Source organism: Alexandromys fortis, unplaced genomic scaffold, assembly GCF_014885135.2.
Source record: "Alexandromys fortis isolate MF-2015 unplaced genomic scaffold, M_Fortis_MF-2015_v1.1 scaffold_105, whole genome shotgun sequence".
NCBI lineage: Eukaryota > Metazoa > Chordata > Mammalia > Rodentia > Cricetidae > Alexandromys > Alexandromys fortis.
Window position 1 is genome coordinate 2,469,233 of NW_026068011.1, and position 10,411 is coordinate 2,479,643.

Sequence of the window (10,411 nt, forward strand, 5' to 3'; positions counted from 1 at the left end):
TTCTTTTTTTTTTTTTTTTTTTTTTTTTTTTTTTTTTCCCTAATAATGGGAATGAGAGTGTCCCTGACTCTTTTGGCTGCTCTTGGAATTTTTTTTTTCTCATACTTGGTTTCCTTTTCCAGCTTTGATATGAGGGCATAATAGGGTATATGCGTAGTCTTATTGCATCTTGTTATGCTAAGATTGGTTGATATCACTGGGAGGCCAGCTCTTTTCTGACGGGAAACGGAAGAGGGGAGAAGGTGGAGTCTATGGTTTGGATGTGTTTTATGACAGAAAAATAAATAAATAAATAAATAAATAAATGTTTAAACAAAGAATGTGCCTTGATGGAATGGTAGGTGTCCTGAGACCTGTACTGAAACCAGTATTATCTACTCTTGGGGCAGGAACAGGAACAGAGACTAGCAGGAAATAAATGCACAGGATTGTCTCAGAGAGCAACTTCAAGGAAGAATTGTTTACTTGACACATGTTGGGCCTCAGAACATAGATTCTCATACTTACGGTCACAAAGTGGATGGAGTGTATAGGTGGAGTCATTGATCCGAAGCAAGAACACCCTGCACTTAAACCAAGTCTGTCTTTTTATCACTGGACATGAAATAAGCAATGAGGAGCCAGAGAGCAGTAGCACAAGGCAGTTAGACATAGAGAGAAAAATAAGGAACCTGCAGATTCTCCTTGGGACATCCTGAGGAGAATCCAGAAGCCTGTTCCTAGTGCTGGGCCAGAAGTTAAAGATAAGAAGGTTTTCTCACAGCCATAGAGCTATCAAACAGTCATCTTCCAAAGAAGCTGAAAGTACTTATTGAAAAATAAAAAAAAGCTTATTTAAAAATACCCACAACAAGTCCCTACAAAATTTATGTTTATATGCATTATCCTATAAACATATAAGTTATTTGGTGTTTTGAACAGTGGTTGTATGTACTGAAGATTCACCAGACACTAAAAGTGATGTCCTCCTGAGTCACTCAACACAAGGTCCTGATACACTTTCTGTTTTCAAGCACTCATATCTCAATTGGAGACATAGGCTGACAAATGCGGAGTGAAAAACTGATTCCATTGTCATCTGATGCCCCATTTGGCAATGGCTGAAAGATCAGAGTGTGTAAAACAGGTCAATCATGGTGTGCGTTTGTTCACTCATCTTTTCAGTTCTTAGCTTGTATCTTACATAATTGGGTTTATACTATTTATTCACACTTCATTGTGTTTCAAACCATTTGCTCAAGGTACAGGAATAATTAAAATGACCAATACTAGTCAATGAAATAATTTTATGATTCCATCATATTCTGTGCCTAGATTTTGGTAGAGAACATATATATCCCTTTGCTCTCAGTATTTTAAGATTCTTGTTACTTCTTGACACTGAAATTTCATCAAAAGTAATGTTTATTCCTTGTGCTTTTCCACAAATGTGAGTGTGTTAATTCAGCTATATATTAGTGCAACCAAGCTATCTTAGATCCATAAAGAGTAAGTAGGGAAACCCTTTCTTGAACAGACTGCTGGCACCAATGACCAGAGGCATGGGTTTGGGAGGTCTATACTTGAAGTTTGATGTGACCTGTGCAGGATATATGCCATCCTTTGCTAAGAACGTATTGACTATATGAAATATATATGCTTCACACAAACACTGGCCTATGATTATATTCAGCACAAAGGTGAACTAAGTGGTGATGAGTCTGAAGAATTGATTTTATATGTCACAGAAGGAAAATAATGCCTGACTTCTTTATATATGTAAAAAGCTTACTTCTAGAGTCCATCAATAAGGTAGAAGAAATGGATATCGATGGTTCTAACTTCAATAGAGACTTCAGTTCATTCACTGATCAATAGGGAGATAGCTGAGAAAGTTCAAAAACAAAGTAATGTAATAACAGTGGGGACTGACAGGCTATTTTATTGTTAAAGCAGAAGAAAATTTTCATGTTTAAGGCACTGTGGTGAATCTGTCCAATACACTTGCAGAAACTCAAGCACAATTTTTAGTCTTAGCAGAACAAGAAATCATATCAGCTTACAATATTAGAGAAAAACTACTTGCACAATATAGATTGTTTTAGGCAGTTGACACTTTAGGAAGCATAAAATTCAGGCAGCAAACAAGCTTCCTCACCTAGACAGGACTTATTTTCTTGTCTGCTCTGCATATTTAGCTTTTAATTCTTTCTTTCACATCTAAAGAGAATTCTGAGTACAGTAACCTCTTGATGAAGCTGTTTCATTATTTGCTGTTGCTATTAGTAAATATATAACTCAAGTGTTTACATGTAGATAAATATAAATAAATGGTTGCTTACAGGCAGAGTAGAAACACAATATAAATGACAATGATGTCAAACAATCATGCCTTATCTCCATGGAAGACTAAATAGTGGCATTATTGGCATCTCATTGTTAAAAGTAAATACATTTAGCTTCATACACAAAATATTTAATATTGCATAAGTTTGCTATTAGCATCCATTCAATGTATATTTTCAAACATACATTTATTTTGTATTACGACTTGTATCCTTTACCCAAGCTTTATCAAAACGCAATTCAAATAAACAAATAAAAAATTAAGATATTTGCTTTAAAAAATTTGAATAGGAGATATTCAAGAGATAATCTTAATTAGGTTCTATAGAAATTTTCAGTAGTTTAAGGAAATTATTCATTCCTTTTTCATAGTTCTTTAGGAGGGCTGTGCTTATCCAATATTTTCTGCATTTATTCAAATAACACTAGAATTTTCCTATGAAAGAATACTATTGGGGCAGGGTGTTTAATTTTTTATGGATTTCTTATTTTATTTGCTAATTGGCTTGGAAATTCACATGTGTGTCCATAAGAGAGGTAAATATTTATTATTACAGTAATGTCCTTTGGATGATGACAACAATGACCAATAATACCAGAAATTTTTTTGCAAAGTTTTCGAAGTAGATTAAAAAAACATCAGTGTAATTTCTTCTTTAGATACTTGATAGAGATTTCAAATGAGTTAGCAATAGGTTGACATTTTTTTTTTCTTACTAAAGACATTGAATTATCAGTTCTACTGATTCAATGACTACTGACCTATTTCAGTTTATATCTACATTTTGGTACAGTTCATCCCTGGTTTTTGTAGTTTTTCTTTGTTTCTTTCTGTGTTTTGTTATTTATTTATTTTTTGTTGTTGTTTTTACTTTATCTTTTGTGTTTCAACACTGGAAGTTTTTCTTAACCTCCCTTAGCATTCATGGTTTTTTTCCTCTCTTCAGCTGAGGTAACAAAGATGGTCATTGATACAGAAGTTTTGATGTCTACAATCTATTTTGGGTGAGTAGAGTTTCTTCACTTTGCTTCCATTGTGTCTCCATTAACACATATCAGCTATTTGACCCCTTCTGTGCCCCAGGTGTTGTTTTTGCTGTAGTTTTGTCTTCAATTAACCAGACGATTATTTATAATCTTCTTGTAATATTGAATTTATTTAGGGATTCCTTTACACTGTACATTAGTTAATGTATATATATATAATGTATATATATATATATATTATAGCACCTTACTTAAGTTTTTATGTTGCCATTTTCATTCTTAATCCCTGATTTTCCATGTGGTACCATCATTGCTTTTTATCTTGAAGACTGTCTTTTATTTTACTCAGTTAAGTTTATTTCATAGTTAAATCAGATGTTTCTTGAAGGATGGCTCATCAAACTACACACTAACACATAGCGAATCTTTCAAACCTACATTAAATCTTTCAAATAGATTTGAGACCTGAGATGTCTAGTGTATTGTCCATTATTCAGTCCTATCCTATTGTCTGTCTACATGATATTTTGTAACATTTTATCTTCATTCCAATTATTCACCTCTAAAATACCTAAACTAGGCCAGAGAGATGGCTGCGTGGACATTTGGACCTACAGATGTATTTAACCACACACAGACACAAACACAAAATGTCATTTTATGTATCTTAAATATGACTTTACCATGTTGTCTTTCAGATTCCAACTTTGTACCTAAAACATATTATTTTGGCACACACAAATCCCTCACCGTTCATCATTATGAGAAAATGGTCATAAACAATAATAGCCACAAAAGCATAATTTATTAGCAGAGGTGTTTATCTTCCATTTTCTGCTCAATTTTCCACAAAGTATAGCAAATTCCTTGGTGCTCTTGAAAAAAGTCTGTATAAACTGAAGGCTTACACTAGAGGACAGAGTGTATGAACTGCATTGTTTAGTATAATGCACACCTGTCTACGCACTTTTCTACAGAGTTTGAGGAAAGACAAATTGTGTATAAGCGCACCCTTCAGAGCTTTTCTCCCAGTAATCAGAACCTGAAGGTTGTCAAGAATTTCACTTGCTGAATGAAAGAAATTATCTAGGGGTTGTTTTTGCATCTCAGATATGCATTTCTTCCTTTTAATATCTGCATTTTTGTCTTGAAGAGATATGGGCAAACAGATGAGATAGTCTGGCATTGTTAAATGTTCACTATAGTTGCACATGCGACTTTTGATGTAACTTCTTTTCAACGTTCCTCTAGATGGAAAATATATTTATTCTTTAAATGTGCCTGCTAAATCAAAGTGTTCTTTCCCATAGAGACAAAAGAAAGCTACAGTTTATATAAGGATCTTTTATATTGTGGATATCTTCTGTTCTTTTACAACTTGGAAGCATTTTGTATCATAGATATAAGTGTTAGAAATGGCTTAAAATTATGCAGGTATATTTTGTACATCAGGCACACAGAAATTGTAGGTCCAATTATTTGAGGAATTATACCATGAAAGACATCCATGATAAGGATATGATGTACCTAAAATGTTAAGTAAAAATACAAAATAGAGACAGTCACTGGTGGCACATGCCTTCAATCCCAGCATTCAGGATGCAGAGACAGGCGGATCTCAGATTTCAAGACCAGCCTGGTCTATACAGTGAGTACCACGACAACCAGGGTTACACAAAGAAACCCTTTCTCTGGGGGAAAAAACAAACCAAGATAAAACTGAAAGTATGAGTCTTTCATTTTAGAAAAATAAAAATGAATTAATAAATAAATAAACAACATACTGAATTTCTTATATGTAGTTGTGAGAGTCCAACTCCTGACTGTGATTAGATGTATATTATTAATGTGCATATTAAAAATATATATTAACATGTAGCTATGATTTAATCAACCTCAAAGATGATGATTCTATAATGAAATAAATCATTTTAATTACATTATTTGGAAACCAGTGCAACAAAAGAAGCTGATGTAACTAGTCTAAAATTTACAAATTAAAGCAGCCTAAACATACATTGTCACTAAAGGGAGCAGCATAGAAAGCTCTCTGTCCTGCTCATCCATGCACATATTGTCAGTAAATGATGGAAAACTATCTCTACAGCAAAGCCCAGGAAGCACCATTAAAATAATTTCTATTTACCAGGCAGTGGCACATGCCTTTAATCCCAGCTCTCAGGAGGTGGAGAGTTTCTTGGGAGTCCAGGCTAGGCTAGTCTGGGTAACAGAGCAAGTTTCAGGACAGGCTCCAAAGCTACAAAGAGGAACCCTGTTTTAAAAAATCAAAAACCCAAAAGCCAAAAGAAAAAGAAAACAAAGTCCCATTTGTTACCATTAAAACGACCATTTTTAAAATACAGGAGACAAATTATTTCAGATTTGTACTGTTGCTTATTACGTGACAGGCATTATCCTAGTATGCGATGGGGAGGCAGAGTAGTGAGTATCATGTATTCTGAACTTTTACTATAGATGCTAATTACAACACCCACTAGAAAAGTTTATAAATACTAATTAACACATGTAGTTTTAAAACAGCTGTGCTGTAAGGAAAAAAGAACTATTCCTTTTTATCTAATGCTGAAAAAGAAAAGTTTAATGAGACTGTCATTATCCAGACCCAGCAACCTGTTTCCAGAGTCATCAATTTCAAAACTGTATTTAATAAATTTGGGGGAAAATTAAAGAAATATAAAATAAGGGGATTAAGAAAAAGATATCTCCAGTCAAGAGGCTGTTGCTGTGATATAGATAAGGTAGGGAAGAGGTGTCTCAGGAGCACAGTCAGAATCCATTGGGGAATACAAACAAAGAAACACATAAGATCCAGATCTGTAGAGATTGATTTCCATGAGAAAGAAGTGTCCCAGGCATGTAATGACTGTGAGAACTAAGTGTGAATATTGAATATGTAGTCTGGGTCTCTGGCTAGTGAGCATGTTCTTGAGGTCTTAATATCATTTAGATGAGTAATAAGAAGCAGTTGTTAGAAGCAACAGCAGGTTCCTCTGAATTTAACTTCACACAGTTAAAACCTGATATACACAGTGCTATACTTCAGTAGAGATACAGTGCATCTTCATGACTTCACATTAATTCTTTCATTGAGCAAACTCTGGCAGAAAGCAGTATATCTGTCAGTATTTAAGGATAAGCTGAGGTAAGGCAAAATATCTTGATGCATAAAGCAAACAAAGCTGTGTTTTTTACAAGCATGTAGAAATCTTGTAGCTGGGTCTGTGATTTTACTTAAAGTGGCCATTGCTGAATCTAGAACAGCATAGATTACATGCTGACAAACATCACCAATAATATTCCATAAACAGTGTGAATAAGTCTAGAGAATTGTATCCCAGCTCCAAAAGCCACTTTGAGAATAACATACTACATTTATTTTCTTTATATTTTTCTTTATTCTTTAGAAATTCAAATATACTTACAACAAACTATAATCATATTTATTTCTATTTCCTTCCTCCAACAGCCCCTGTATTCCCAACATGTTCTCTTCCCATTGTCATACCTTCTGCTTCTAAAGACTTATTTTTATCAATGTGTAAGTACCTGTGTCTGCACCAGGAATTGCATGAAGGTACAGGTACCTGTGACGGATCCCAGAGGCATGAGACTCCCTGGAGCTGGAGTTATAGAAAGGTGTGAGCCACGGGACATGACATAAGTGCTGTGAACTGAACTTCAATACTTTTGAAGGGTAGTGAGTGCCCTTAACTGCTGAGCCATCTCTCCAAACCATTCTTTTTTATAACCCAATAAGAAATCAGAGTGTTCTGTATGTGGGGCCTTTCAATAGAGCCCTGGGTACACACCAATATTAATACCCTCAAAAGAGAATGAGTCTCTTTCTCCAGCAGCTTTTAACTGTCAACAGTGCTTCAGTAAGAGTGGAGCCTGGAGACCACCTCCCCCACCTAAGCTGAAATTTAAGATGGCTTGCTCTTGTGTAGGTCTTATACAGATAACAAAAGCTGCTATATTTTCAAATGTGAAGAAGCCATGCAATGTCTTGAAGTCTACATTTTTCAGTACTCCACCTCACCCTCAGACTTATATATTCCTTCTGTCCCTTCTTCTGCATGGCTTCAGTGTGAGTTGAGCTGTACAGTTTATCTGTGAAGAAGTCAGAGAAATGAAATGTTCTTATACTAGGATACATGTATTGAGTAACACACACAACTTGGCTCATGAAGTAAGCGAGGCACAAAAACTTAGAGGTCCTGTGGTCTTTTCTTGGCCAACTATACATAGGAAATAAGTCAGAAAGCAAACAAACTTAAGCATAGCAAAACTGTGTTTCCTTTGGAAATAACATTCCCAAATGTTATTACTGAAAGTTATTGAGGCTCTTCAGTTTATTTTAACTGATCAAAGTTACAAAACTGTATTAGTAAAGTATTTCCTACACTGGAACTTTATTTAATTATATTTGTTTTTATTATAGTTATAATTATTAATTTAATTATATTTTTAAAAGGTCTCACTTATTATCTCATTATTTAAGCTCATAATCCTCCTGCCTTATTCTTTAAAGTATTTGTATATCAGACATTTACCAAATATCCAGTTTGGTTTGGGACTTATACAGAGAATAAAAGGTATTAATTGTCTAATTCATTAAGTCCCATTGATGGCTTTTTGTTGGAAAAAGAAATAGGACCTGAGAAAAAACCAAATATCTGCCAGCTGCAGTAATTTGCAAGGGCCTACAATCTGAACAACTTTCTTTAATAACTCTGACAGGCATGAACAAGAGAACATTGGGTCAGTGAGCTGTTTGGTTATTGATGGATTACTGTTGGCACCTGTAGAGAAATACCTGAGATGAAAAAAGGGATGCAATTTAAAATACATACCTAAGTCCTGCCTGTGAGTCCTTTTCTCAAAACACATGCAAAATAGCCTTGTGAGGCAGTGCTCCTTTCCCATATCCAAATGTGTTTGTCAATACAGCTAAAGTACATTGTATATAATACCATGAAAATTTCAAAAGTTACATCAAGTCTCTTTTTCTTACTTAACTAACTATTCAATTCAGTATATAATGATTCATTTTTTTTGAGTAAGCAAGCACAATTTACTGTGAGTTTAAAATCATTATATTATTACTCTGTAGGAAAATTTTCAATGGAACAAAGGATTGTATAATCCTAAGTATATTTTATTCTATAACTTGCATTAATCCATGTCAAGCAGACTACTTTTCCTGTGCTTTTGATACATTTTTCCCCACCATGAGGTAAAATAAAAAGAGATAAACAACTACTTTTGAAGATAAGATGTTTAAGGATATGTAGCTCAAGAATGTTTCAATTGGGCAAAAAATATGTTTCTGACATTCAAAATTATTTCACTTCATTATTAGAGCATAGAAGTATCACATTTCATAATTAGAGGAAATAAAAAGGAATAAGGCTGTTGTTGGAAGTCTTTCTGCATATGTGTTGTTTTTATTGGTTAATAAGTAAAGCTGTTTCAGCCAATGACCTGGCAGAATAGAGCAAGGCAGGAATCCCAGGCAAATAGAGGAGGAAAGAATGTGGAGTCAGAGTGAAGCCATGTAGCCACCAAAGGAGACAGACACCCAGGAACTTTACCAATACACCACAATCTTCGTGGTGAAATATAAAACTATAGAAATAGGTAAATTTAAGACATAAGACTAGCTGGAAATACACTTAAGCTATTGGCCAAACAGTATTGCAATTAATATAGTTTCTGTGTGATTATTTCAGGTCTAGGTCGCTGAGAAACAAATGACTAGACTCTGCAAAAAAAAAAAAAAAAAAAGACAGTATTCTGATGTGGGAGTGTCATATATCAATCTGTTGATTTCATTGGCTGAGCAATAAAGAAACTGCTGGCCCTGATAGGTTAAAAGATAGGTGGGCGGAATAAACAGGATAAGATGCTGAGCGGAAGAGGAAGTGAGGTCAGACTCTGCGCTGCTTCCAGAGGGACCGGACAGCCGCCATGCTCTGCTCTCCCAGGCAGCTGCAACCCACGATGGACTTAGGCTAGAATCTTCCCGGTAAGCGCACCTTGGGGTGCTTACACACATCATTAGAAATGGGCTAGTCCAGATGCGAGAATTAGCCTGTAAGGGCTAGAGTTCATGGGCCAAGCAGTTCTTAAATGAATACAGTTTGTGTGTTGTTATTTCGGGCATGAGCTAGCCAAGCGGCCGGAGTGTTGGGGATGCAGCCCCGCCGCTCCTATTTCAACAGTATTCCTCAGCCACAATTTCTCAAATTCAGGAAAAGAGTACTAGTTCTATTATTCCTAAGAGTATTTTGTCATTTCTTGAATTCTTCATAGTATTCTATTCAGATATTATTCATTGATATATCATATGTTACTTATCAATATGTCAGGTACTAATAATCCACATATCATATGCTACTTATCTATATCATATACTACTTATCAATATATCAGCTACTACTTATACATATATCATATATATTATACACACACATTTATTTTTGACATGAACTGAGACTATAGTCTCAAATACTAACATACAGAATACAGTGTTCTATTATTGTATTAGGCACATACCTATATTTGAGCTCACAACAAATATTCACAAATCATAAGACTATACTGGCAAAGCAACAGGGTACAAAATCTGATCAAAACTTGCATTAAGATGAGCCAATATGAACCATGAATGATATGTTAAACAGATAAACACATACACACACACATACACACACACACATATCTTGGCATATCTTGGCATATATATATGTATGCATTTGCCAAAGTATTAGTTTGGGCCATTTTTCTTCAATAATATTTTACCATGTTATTAAACATGTCTCCCAAGGAAAAGACTTTGGTTTGTCTGTAGTGCTGATGGGGATTATAACAAAGCTCCAGTTTCCATGATGCTATACGGTATCTACATTGACTCTCAGCTATAAAGCAAAACATCTCAAGAGAGATAAGCAAGGTGCTCCTATATCTCTCCATGGGTGTTATCTGAATGTTTTACATTTTACACATATCTTAGCACTTCACTACTGTGTTTCCACACACTCCTCCTGTCAGTCATGCCTTTGGAATATTTACCTAG